General features: G+C 45.4%; 1 protein-coding gene across 4 annotated transcripts in view; it reads right to left on the bottom strand.

Annotated features, from left to right (window-relative positions):
* The window catches only part of BCAS4 (breast carcinoma amplified sequence 4), a 99,537-nt gene that overhangs the window by 13,714 nt on the left and 72,654 nt on the right, over positions 1-13,169 (bottom strand). Inside the window, exon 5 of one of the 4 annotated variants that reach the window (XR_012896521.1) lies at positions 5,371-5,548. The exons of the other annotated variants lie outside the window; for them this stretch is intronic. The gene's annotated coding sequence lies outside the window, so the exon portion shown is untranslated. The remainder of the gene's footprint in view (positions 1-5,370; positions 5,549-13,169) is intronic. 4 annotated transcript variants of the gene reach the window in all.

Here is a 13,169-nt window from a genome sequence, read left to right on the forward strand (position 1 = left end):
CACAATTTTTTAAATCCCAAGGTAAAAGGGAGCTTATGGCCTATGTTGGACTTACAGGACCGCGATAAATATTTGGTCTGCCTCAAGTTCTGCATGGTCTCCCTGGCTATCATTATTCCTGACCTGGACCCCGAGGACTGGTATGCTGCCCTCAAGCCTCAAGGATATGTACTTCCATATTGCAGTGTTCAAAAGTCACAAGCGCTTCCTGAAATCTGTAGTGGGAATAAACCACAGCCAATTTGCTGTCCTGCCCTTTGGCCTATCTATGGCCCCCAGAGTTTTCAGCATGTAGGTGGTTGCAGCATACCTAAGGCATCAAAGTGTACCAGGTGTACCTCTATCTGGATGACTGGCTCATCAAGGGCCCGTCAAGACAGAAGGTCCAGCATGACGTGCGTCTCTTCCTGGACATGTGCTGCCAGTTCAGCCTGTTGATAAATGAGAGAGTCCCTGTTGGTACCGACTCAACCATGGCCAGAGCATCGCTCCTTCAAGAGAGATTTGAGATCCTGTCAGTCCTCATTCAGCAGCTCGCAGATGCCCTCATGACCACAGCACAAGTGTGTCTGCAGATCTTGGGGCTTATGGCCACTTGCATGTACATAGTGCCCCTGGCCAGGCTCAGAATGAGGCCGCTCCAATTGTGGCTGGCCTCAGTATATGTACCAGTAAGACACTCTTGGGAAAGGGTGATAAGGGTCCTGCCCCAAGTGCTGTTGGCTCTGGCCTCGTGGACAAGCCTGGACCAGGTCATGTCAGACATCTCATACCATCCTCAACTACACTCAAGAGAGCTAGTAGCCAACATTTTGGATTGCAGTTGGGTGGCCAACATGGGGCCCTTCAAAGTCAGAGCATGTGATCCATTCAAGAGAGACTGCTGCACATAAGAGCTCAGGGTGATCAAGAACGCATGTGGGGTGTTTCTCCCTCACCTCACAGGCAGGGTTGTGCGCGGCCTCATAGACAAGACTGCCACCATGTACTACATAAACAGGCAAGGAGGGGCCTGCTTCCCAGAGCTCTGAATGTAAGCTGTGAAGCTCTGGGAGTTTTGCATCCTTCACAGCATTGCGCTAGAAGGGTTCAGAATGTGATCATCTCAGCAGAGTTTTCTCCTCTCACCACGAGTGGGCTCTCCATCCCAAGGTGACTGCATCCCTCTTTGCAATGAGATACAACAAAAAATGCACCTAGTTCTGCTCCTGGTTCAGTCTCAAGCAGAACTCCTTTCTGGTTCCTGTACCAGGAGTTGGGAGGGGAGAGGGTGTCTCCTCTACGCCTTCCCCTCCATTCCCCCTTATCGGCAAAGTTCTGCAAAAGATCAAGAGGGACAATGCAACAGTGATCCTGGTTGCACCGGTCTGGCCTCACCAGCATTGGTTCAAGGTGCTAATGAGCCTGGTGTCCCGGGCACCCAGGTGGCTGTCAGTGAGACTGGACTTGCTCTCCCTGGACCAAGCGAGTAGTTCGTCCATGGTTGAGCCCCCAGGAGTTGGTGTGTGCAGGGGATATTCAGAAGGTTCTCCTCGAGAGTTGAAAGCTCTCAACATGGTCTGCTTATGCTGCCAAACGGACTCATTTCTCAGGATGGGCGCAGCAATGGCAGGTTGTCCCAGCCAAGGCTTCCCTTCAGGAAATCCTGGACTACCTGCTCCACTTGAAGCGGCAAGGCCTTGCTCTGGCCACCATTAGAGTTCATGTGGTGGTCACCTCTGCATTTCATTCACCCTTGCAAGGCTGTTCAATAGTCTCGATATCACCTGCCGATTCTTGAGAGGCCTGGAATGGCTCTATACTCAGGCCAGAGACCCTCTCCCACAGTGGGACCTGAACGTGGTCTTGGTGTGGCTCACAGGACCTCTGTTTGAGCCATTGGCCATGTGTCCCTTGTTACTGTTCTCTCAAGATAGCCTTCCTGATTGCCGTCACTTTGGCTAGATTCTCTTCGATCCTTCCTGTCGAAGGTAGGGGCCCGGGCAGACACAGGTGCATCCTGGAGATGAATGCCTGGCTGCGAAGATGGTGTCATCAGGAGGGCTTTGGCTTCCTCGACTATGGGATGCTATTCCAGAAAGGACTGCTAAGCAGCACCTTTCGAGTAGGGGGAAGACCCTATTTGGTTGGATACAGAATTGCTAACCTATTGAGGAGGGCTTTAAACTAGGTTTGCCAGAGACAGGTGAGCAAAGCCCACAGGTAAGTGGAGAACATGGAGACCTGGGAGATGGGTTGGAAATAGGAGGAAGCATGGGCTACAATGGCAGAGAAAAAGGTGGGTCAGGGCAAACTGGGAGGCAAGGTCAAAACAAGATCTTAGATGTCTATATACAAATGCGAGAAGTATGGGAAATAAGCAGGAAGAACTGGAAGTGCTAATAAATAAGTACAATTATGACATTGTTGACATCACAGAAACTTGGTGGGATAATACGATTGGAATGTTTGTATGGAAGGGTACAGCTTGCTCAGGAAGGATAGACAGGGAGGTGTTGCCTTATACATTAAAAATGAACACACTTGGAGTGAGGTGGAGATGGACATAGGAGACGCAAGTGTTGAGAGTCTCTGGGTTAGGCTAAAAGGGATTAAAAACAAAGGTGATATCATGCTAGGAGTCTACTACAGGCCACCTACCCAAGCGGAAGAAGTGGATGAGGCTTTTTTCAAACAACTAACAAAATCATCCAAAGCCTAGGATTTGGTGGTGATGGGGGACTTCAATTATCCAGATATATGTTGGGAAAATAACACTGCAGGGCACAGACTATCCAATAAGTTCTTGGACTGCATTGGAGACAACTTTTTATTTCGGAAGGTTGAAAAAGCTACTGGAGGAAGGGGGGGGAGCTGTTCTAGATTTGATCCTAACAAATAGAGAGGAACTGGTTGAGAATTTGAAAGTGGAAGGCAGCTTGGATGAAAGTGATCATGAAATCATAGCGTTCACAATTCTAAGGAAGGGTAGAAGGGAGAACAGCAAAATAGAGACAATGGATTTCGGGAAGGCGGATTTTGGTAAGCTCAGAGAGCTGATAGGCAAGGTCCCATGGGAATCAAGACTGAGGGGAAAAACAACAGAGGAGAGTTGGCAGTTTTTCAAAGGGATATTGTTAAGGGCCCAAAAGAAAGCTATTCCGATGTGTTGGAAAGATAGAAAATACAGCAAAAGACCGCCTTGGCTTAACCACGAGATCTTGCATGATCTAAAAATAAAAAAGGAGTCGTATAAAAAATGGAAAGTAGGACAAATTACAAAGGATGAATATAGGCAAACAGCAAAGGAATGCATGGGCAAGATTAGAAAGGCAAAGGCACAGAATGAACTCAAACTAGCTACAGGAATAAAGGGAAACAAGAAGACTTTTTATAAATACATTAGAAGCAAGAGGAAGACCAAGGAGAGGGTAGGCCTACTGGTCAGTGAGGAGGGAGAAACAGTAACAGGAAACTTGAAAACGGCAGAGATGTTCAATGACTTCTTTGTTTCAGTCTTCACTGAGCAGTTTGTAGGAATGCCTAACATAGTGAATGCTAGTGGGAAGGAGGTAGTTTTAGAAGGTAAAATAAAGAAAGTCAAAAATCACCGAGAAAAGTTAGATGCCTGCAAGTCACCAGGGCCTAATGAAATGCATCCTAGAATACTCAAGGAGCTGATAGAGGAGGTATCTGAGCCTTTAGCTATCATCTTTGGAAAATCATGGGAGACGAGAGATTCCAGGAGACTGGAAAAGGGCAAATATAGTGCTCATTTATAAAAAGGGAAATAACTCAGGAAACTACAGACCAGTTAGTTTAACTTCTGTGCCAGGGAAGATAATGGAGCAAGTAATTAAGGAAATCATCTGTAAACACTTGGAAGGTGGCAAGGTGATAGGGAACAGCCAGCATGGATTTGTAAAAAACAAATCATGTCAAACCAATCTGATAGCTTTCTTTAATAGGATAACGAGTCTTGTGGATAAGGGAGAAGTGGTGGATGTGGTATACCTAGACTTTAGTAAGGCGTTTGATACGGTCTCGCATGATATTCTTATCAATAAACTAGGTAAATACAACTTAGATGGGGCTACTATAAGGTGGGTGCATAACTGGTTGGATAACTGTACTCAGAGAGTAGTTATTAATGGTTCACAATCCTGCTGCAAAGGCATAACAAGTGGGGTTCCGCAAGGGTCTCTTCAATACCTTCAGCAACGATTTTAGATATTGGTATAGAAAGTACGCTTATCAAGTTTGCAGATGATACCAAGCTGGGAGGGGTTACAACTAATCTGGAGGATAGGGTCATAATTCAAAATGACCTGGACATATTGGAGAAATGGTCTGAAGTAAACAGGATGAAGTTTAATAAAGACAAATGCAAAGTGCTTCACTTAGGAAGGAACAATCAGTTTCACACATACAGAATGGAAAGCAACTGTCTGGGAAAGAGTATGGCAGAAAGGGATCTAGGGGTTATAGTGGACCACAAGTTGAATATGAGTCAGCAGTGTGATGCTGTTGCAAAGAAAGTAAATATGATTCTGGGATGCATTAACAGTGTGTTGTGAGAAAGACACGAGAAGTCATTCTTCCGCTCTACTCTGCACTGGGTAGGCCTCAATTGGAGTATTGTGTCCAGTTCTGGGCACCGCATTTCAAGAAAGATGTGGAGAAATTGGAGAGGGTCCAGAGAAGAGCAACGAGAATGATTAAAGGTCTAGAGAACATGACCTATGAGGGAAGACTGAAGGAATTGGGTTTGTTTAGTTTAGAAAAGAGAAGATTGAGAGGGGACATGATAGCAGTTTTCAGGTATCTAAACGGGTGTCATAAGGAGGAGGGAGAAAACTTGTTCATCTTGGCCTCTAAGGATAGAACAAGAAGCAATGGGCTTAAACTGCAGCAAGGGAGGTTTAAGTTGGACATCAGGAAAAAGTTCCTAACTGTCAGGGTAGTCAGACACTGGAATAAATTGCCCAGGGAGGTTGTGGAATCTTCATCTCTGGAGATATTTAAGAGTAGGTTAGATAAATGTCTATCGGATAGTCTAGACAGTATTTGGTCCTGCCATGGGGGCAGGGGACTGGACTCGATGACCTCTTGAGGTCCTTTCCAGTCCTAGTATTCTATGATTCTAGTATTGGAGCACTGAGCACTGACAACAGAATTGCCGTATACCCGGTTCCTCAAGGATAAGGCCCAGCTGTGACCTCATCCAGCCTCACCACCCCCCTCCCGCTCCTCTCAGGGGTTTCCACCTTCCACATGGTCCAGACATTTTTCTACCAGTTTTCTACCCTGAGTTATGAGCTGGCAGGGGACCAGCTGCTGGAGCTAATTAGGGCCCACTCCACCAAGGCTCAGGCTTCCTCACTCGCTTACCTTGTGACATATCCTGATCCAGGACATTTGCCAAATGGCAATGTGGTCGTTGGTGCATACATTCACATCTCGTTATGCCATCATGCAGCAAACCAGGGATGCTGCATTTGCCAGGGCTGTAATGCAGTCTGCGTCCTCAGAACTTCTACTCTCCTCCGCAGACACTGCCTACAGTCACCTATGTGGAATGGACATGAGTAAGCACTCGAAGAAAAGACAGTTCCGTAACGTGTTCTTTGAGATGTTGCTCATGTCCATTCAACCTCCTCCCCTCTGTTGGAGTTCCAGCAAGAAGGAACTGAGGAGGGAGGGGCTGGAGGGCACCGTATATCATGCGGCACACATGCACCACTCCAGGGGGTCCTGGGGACCACAGCTCCTACAGGCACTGCCTAGGGAAAAACTTCTGGCACTGGTGCATGTGGCAGGCACACACACACCTATGTTGAATGGACATGAGCAACAACATCTCGAAGAACACCAGTTATGGAACAGGTAACTGTCTTTTTGCTGTTTCATCCCTAGCTCCCACTGGGAACTTCACCCCCACTTTCTGGCCCAACCGAATAAAAGAGAGGGAGGGTGTAGGAGAGCAAGTAACAGAGGGAAAGGGATAGAGAAGTATAAGTTATGGGACGTAAGTCCTTGGGATATTTTGGTGGTCTACTTCTTGGAGCAATTCAATAAGTTGCTAGTGATTTATAAAGCCCTGTGGTCCAAGTACTAGCTTCCTAAGATGCCTCTCTTCCCTCTTCATCACAGCAGATGAGATGAGCTGGGGCAGTTCTGCTGACACTCCGTTGGTTTGCAATCTGGGATAAGTGACAGCACACTCTCAATGAACAGCCCCCCTCAGCCACTAATTTACACTGGCTGAAGGAAGGTGGTTAGAGGAATAGGCCTGGACAGTAAGCCACTCACATTAATGATCATGTATTAAAGTGCCTGCATGTGTGTGGATTTCAGAGGGAAGGAGGGTATCCAGTAATTTACTAGTCGAGTAGTCGACTAGTCAATAGGGACTTCTGCATCCCTCCTTTGAAATGTACAAGAGCCCCTGCTGGGGCCACCCAGAAGTCTCACTGACTCTGGGCTGCACACAGGTGTGCAAGCTTTGAAATGTACAAGAGTCCCCAGTGGGGGTTCTTGTGCATTTCAAAGCAAAGGTGCCTGCATGGAGCCTGGGGTCGGGGGGGAGGGGAGAGGATGACTCAGAGTCCCCTGCTGACTCCCAGCTCCATGCTGCACTACCACTTTGAAATGCCACGCGGAGCCTAGGGCCAGCAGGGGACTCCACAGTTGACACTGGGTTCCACAGAGGATTTCCCCAGAACTCGGGGTCAGCTGGGGACTCTGCAGATGATCCAAGGCTCTGCACAGTTTGAAATGCCATGCTGGAACCGAGGGTCAGCTAGGGACTCCCCAGCTGATCCCAGGTTCCATGTGGCATTTCCCCAAAACCTGTGATCAGCTGCGGAGTCCCCAGCAGACCCCGGGCTCCACAGGGTGCTGCCACTTTGAAATACCATGGTGGCATTTCAAAGGGGCAGCACCGCACAACTGATCCCAGGCTTAACTGTGCCGCGCTGTCCCTTTGAAACTCTGAGGCGGTGTTTCAAAGCAGCAGCGCTGCACGGAGCTCGGTATGGGGTCTTTCCCTCTTCCCTTCCCTTTGCTGCCTCTATCTGATAGAAGCAGCGGGGGGAGGGGGGGGAGAAGGAATCGACTAGTCAACTCGATGATCTGATAAGCATTTGCTTATCGGATAGCTGACTAGTCCTTAACATCCTTAGTAGGGACCTTTAACATGCAACAAAAAGTTGCAAAAAATTAAAATAGTAAAGAAAAAATAATTGGTGACCACAAAAAGCAGACAGTGATCACAGCCCTGGTGCTGAATAAGGCCAGGCGGATCCTAAACCAGCAAATGAAGTAGCCCTTGAAACAGTTATATGTGGCAAGATGCAGTAACAATGCAGAACCACGTGAAAACAGTAGAAAAATGCAGTCTAATGGGAAAATTGAGAGTTTTGGTGGTTTTACAGAGAAAGTAGATAAAGATAGAAATAAAAGGAGAAAACACACTTGCTTTTCAAAGTAAAATGATCTAGGCATGTAATAGTGTAGTTGATTAACCTATAATCAAAAGCTTATTGGTTAATGCTACAGACTGCATGCTTTTCCCGCCCCCTCCCCCCCCAACCAGTACATTTTTGAGCAGGTTGGCCAGCAGCCTGGCTTAGTTCTGGCTCACGCTGGGTCCAGGACTTACACCCACTGTGGCGCTGCATTTAAGGTGTATTAGGAGCCAGGTAGGCACGCAGCCTGGCTTAGTTCCGGTTTGCGCTGGGTCCAGAAATCAGACCCCTCCCCCAGACAGGAGCTGCTGCCACCCTGCACTGTTGCCTCCATCAGAGGTGACAGCAGAGGGCGACAAGTAAGCAGTCCATGAGAGGAGCTGGTTTTTAAACTGGCTCCTCTTGTGGATTAGATCCCGCCTGGCACTCTGCACTGCTGCCAGCCCCACCCCCAGGGACTGTAGAATAGTCAACTAACAGATAAGAAGTCATGAGGTTACTCGACTATTCAGTTAACCGATATTTAACATCCCTAAAATGATCTGCCCTTCACTCCAGAGAAATCATTGCCTGTGGTTGATAAATCATTTAAAACATCTTAAAAGCAGCACTGCTACCATGAATGACAGTGGTGAACCTTAAGCACAAGTGACAAGTCAATTTACCATAAAAATAAGCCATAGTAATAAAACTGACGAAGGACCTGAACAGCGATTGGCCATACCAGATCAGATCATTGGCCAGCTTAGTTCAGTATCAAGATCTGATGGTGGCCAGTACTAAATACTTCAAATGAAGATTATTAATCTATGATACAGCAAGTTAGCTGTACAATGCTGTACACTAGGATGAAAGAAGAATTCAATGCTAACTCCTGCAGTGACAAACTGGTGCCCGGAAGCGTAAGATCAGTATACCTATCTTTTCCTTTCTCAGCTATAATTACATAAAGTTATCCTATCCCCTCCTAACGCTATTACTGTGTATTTCCTATGACCTGATATAATGAATTACTCTAGATGACAACATGTGTAATCCTTCTGCGAATAATTGTCAAAGAGACACTGTCTGTTTTAAATCTACCTGCAATTAACTTTAATCAAAACTTCCTCTAATTCTTAGATGATGCTAAAAATGTTTGCTTCGGTCTGTTCTGAATCTTCTGGGGCAGCTGGTGAGACAAAGATAACTAGCCAGAGGCCAGTACTTAAGGAGGAGCAGTTCACAGGAAAAAATAGTTGGACAACTGCACAAATAGACATGGGGGTAACTGAGATACCAGAATGAGGAATCTATTCTATGCATGTCATGTATGAAAGGGATGAAATGGCTCTTCTGAGGTCAAGCTACAGTAAAACTCAAAGAAAAAGCAACAGCTCCATGCCAAGAAAAAAATCTGGGAGAATCTGAATATCCAAAACTACAGGATAAATCAAAAAGGAAACGGTTCAAGTAACAGGATACAGAGCCTTTTGCCCTAAATCATTTGGTTCACATCTGGTGCAGATTAGTAAGGCGCAGAGGATGTTGCTATATCATGGTTGTTTGATATCTTTCAAAATAGGTGCCTTCAGTCCAGTTCCCAGCAGTATGCCATCCATGCCACAAAAGATACTCCAAGTGACACTGGCCCTGTATCAGCAACTAGCCAAAGACCAGGCCAGCCAGAAGAATGTACTCTGTTTGTTTCATCTAGACTGTAAAGTCCTCAAGGCAAGGACATGTCACGTTATTGGTCTCTGCAGTTCTATGCACACATATAGCACTGTATAAATAACTCCCTGTCACTTCTATTAGTGCTTCCTTGGACAAAGCATGGGGTAGAACAGTAGTCTGTACGATTTCTGCCTGACTTGCATGAGAAGTGCTGAGATGATTTCAGCCTCCAGGGCCACTCTGACACCTTTCCCCAGCACTCAGAGCACTTAAACAAAACAAAATCCTCCCCACCAAATCTCAAAACTGAAAATGTAGGGCCATGCAAAGTGCTACAAGGCAAGCAGGTGGTTTACCAGATCAGTGATGTTTGTCTAGGAATGCTAGCAGCATTATTCAGATGCATTAAAAGCCTTCAGACAATATTCAGCATGACAGTAAGTACTAAGGGCACAGCATATGTATGCAGACTCCAGAAGTGTTCATTCTGAGTCTAGTCATCATGTGTGATACACTTAAAGAACAGAAAGAGACAGAGGTGCTCTGGAGTTCCTGAGAAGCAGAGAAACTACTAGAACCATCTGAAGTGGGATCCACGCTTCACTTTGCTCCCAATTTAAGGAACTATTTATTAACTTATACCTTTCAGATGAAAAATTCCATAAACAGTGAAGGATGAAAAAGTTAAAGGGAACTCAGCATTCTGTAGCAGTAACGTGGCCTCTGATAAAACAAGATGGCTGTGGCTAGACTGGCCAGTTTTTCTGGAAAATCAGCTGCTTTCCTGGAAAAACTTGCCAGCTGTCTACACTGGCCGCTTGAATTTCCACAAAAGCACTGACTTCCTATTGTAAGAAATCAGTGCTTCTTGCGGAAATACTATGCTGCTCCCATTCAGGCAAAAGTCCTTTTGCGCAAAAGGGCCAGTGTGGACAGCTCAGATTTGTTTTCCGCAAAAAAGCCCTGATCGCGAAAATGGCAATCGGGGCTTTTTTGCGGAAAAGCACATCTAGATGGGCACGGACGCTTTTCCACAAAAAATGCTTTTGCGGAAAAGCGTCCGTGCCAATCTAGACGCTCTTTTCCGAAAATGCTTTTAATGGAAAACTTTTCTGTTAAAAGCATTTCCAGAAAATCATGCCAGTCTAGACGTAGCCGATGTGTGTTTTGAAACAAAATATTAGAATTTTAGATGACCTATTAAAAAGGGAAGCGTGTGCAGCATTCAAAGGAATGACATGTAGAATCATGCCTGAAGGATTAAAACCTCTGGTAGCAAGCAGCTTTAGAGACTTCAGTAAATTAAACCTGATGAGGAGACCAACTTATCTAAGGAGAGGAGCTCTGTGGCTTTCTCTTTGAAGCACTGGGGCCTCTACTTGAGAAATGTACCAGTGTTTCCTGTAAACTGTGCGCTCGTGTGGCCGCTCAGGAGAGATTCAAATATCACACACCTGATTAGCAGAACACTCAAAGCTAGTCTCTCTCTCCTACTGGCACACATTTGCACATGCCTCAGTACACATAAAACATTTATTGTGCACAGGGATTTTAAAAAAAAAAATCTTCCCATGACTGAAAAAGAACTTTGAAATGTACCCCAAATATGTCTTGGAAAGCTAACGGCTGATAAAGGAAAATGTGTGAGCAACGTGAGACCCACAGATGTGAATACAGTAAGATTACTCTTTTAAAAAAACCTGCAACTCAGCACTAAAAGAGTGTAACTCAGTCACAAGGGAAAACTATGTAGCACTTTAAAGACTAACAAGATGGTTTAATAGGTGATGAGCTTTCGTGGGCCAGACCCACTTCCTCAGATCATATTCTGGAAGAAAATTGGCATGACCATATATACCAAAGGAATACAATGGAAAAAAGTGAACATTATTAAACTGACAATTCAGATTTAGTACTGAAGGTGGGGTGAGAGGGAGGGAGGAAGGAAGGGAATAACTATTTATGAGTCAATGAATGGCTAATCAAGGGTGATAAGTGGGGAAGCTATCTTTGTAATGGTTAAGGTAATTAGCATCTTTGTTAAGGCCCATTCGTGTTGTGTGTTCTGCTCAGGAAACTATCCCCTCATGGTAGCTTAATCCATAATCCCTGAGATTTTACTTTTCATCAAATGAGGAGTGGGGATGAGTGCATGCATGTTCCAAAGCCACACTGAATATACCAAACTTAAGACAGCCTGTGTTACTTACCACATAGCAACATCACATTTATGTTGGGTGCAATAGAAAAATGCCATGCAGTACTGTATTTGTATGGAGGAGAAAAGTTATTTTCCTTCCACCTAATAGCCCACTCCATCCCCCAAACAGAGACCATGGATCTGAATTTACTGTTGTTATAAGGACTTTCTGTCTAATTCCAAACTAGTTGTTTTTGTAAATAACTTGCAGTATGACTGTTTATCAGTGTCATGATGGTGAACTACTCCCAAAGGCTGAAAAAACAGGTTGGCCCCAAGCAAAGAGGGACAAAGAACATATTTCATAGATGGAATGAAAATTAACCACATAAACTCTTCCCATTGGAAATGGTTTTTCTTGGTACCCAAGTGAAACTCAGTCCAAAGTCTGGCAGTCACCAAAACTTTTTTTTTTAATTCTCTGAACGAATCAATCATCACTTCAGATGTGGATTCCTGCAAAGCAGGTTCTCTGTGAGCCTAACCAGTCTCAGTATTTTGTGCCTCAACTCAAAAGTCCTTGTCCCACAATAAAATACAATTTTAAAGCTAGACAAGAAGAGAGGAAAGTGTGCATCATACCTGGAGTCCCTAACAATGATACATCATGGGAACTACAATTCCCAGAAGGCACTAAGTTGCCATTCTGAATCAAAATGGTCATTTTTTTTCTTAAAAACTCAAAGTTTTCTGCAGTTAAAAAATAATCCCCACCAGTTTAAAGTGCTAAACCTAGTGCATCTATGCCTATGCAAACACTCACTCCCTTTCCTTGCCCCTACCCATCCCCATCTTGGGAAAACATTCAATTGGAAAAATTATATGGTTATTATGAGAACATTTACAGCAAAAGGGATAAAATTATAGAGGTGATAAATCCTTGAGCAGTGTGTTTTGCAGGGAATACATGACACCAGTGCAAGGGCTGTACTGGCTAGCTATTAGTTTTGAGTAGGATTGAAAGCATTGGTACTGACCTAGGAAAGCCCTAAATGACTTAGAATCTGCTCATTTGAAAAGGTGTGTTTGTCTCCATGTCTTATTGCCTCAGTTCTGGTCAGCAGAAGGGTTCAAGCTGGATGATTGCTCTCCATTTAAAAGAGGCAGTGATGACAGAGTGCTCTTTGTGAGAACCTGCTACCCATCTTGGTATGAAATAACCTGAGTGTATTGACCATGGTGCATGCTGCAAGGCTCATCTTTCCGAGGCAGCTTTTGGAGAGGGAGAGATGGCGAGTGGTGCTTTGTGGTGAAGCATTTAACATCCATGTCTCTGTTCTGTTTAGCTACTATTCTTTCTGAGAGTTCTTTTCTGTTTATACTGATTGTGATTTTCGGTAACTGTCAGAGGCATCCAGTATGAGTTAGGTTTCCAGTTCCTAGAAAGCTAAGGAATAAAATCAACCAATCACTGGCAGGGATTAAGAATACAGTTTCCTTCTGGGCAGAGATTTTGTCATTATCCACTCTAGGGCTGTCTGCACCTTCCCCTGAAGCTGCCGGTTCTGGTTGCTGTTAGGGATGTGAATGGTTACAGTTAACTGGTGAGCCAGAGCAGTCCCTGCTCATGGGGGAGGCACGGCATCAGGCTCCTCGCTGCATTTCAAAGCAGCAGTGCTGCATGGAGCATAGGATTCGCTGGAGACTCCCCTGCCAACCCCAGGCTCTGTGCGGCGCTGCTGCTTTGAAACGCTGCGAGGAGCCCCGCGTCAGGCTGCTCCTGGAGTTTCAAAGTGGCAGCATCGTGTGAAACCTGGGATCAACTGGGGATTCCCCCTCTCACTCTGGGCTCCATGCAGTGCTGCCACTTTGAAACGCTGTGGGGAGCCCGGTGTCAGGCTGCACGCAGTGTTCAGGATCAGCTG

This window comes from Pelodiscus sinensis, chromosome 18, assembly GCF_049634645.1.
Source record: "Pelodiscus sinensis isolate JC-2024 chromosome 18, ASM4963464v1, whole genome shotgun sequence".
NCBI classification, from domain to species: Eukaryota; Metazoa; Chordata; order Testudines; family Trionychidae; genus Pelodiscus; species Pelodiscus sinensis.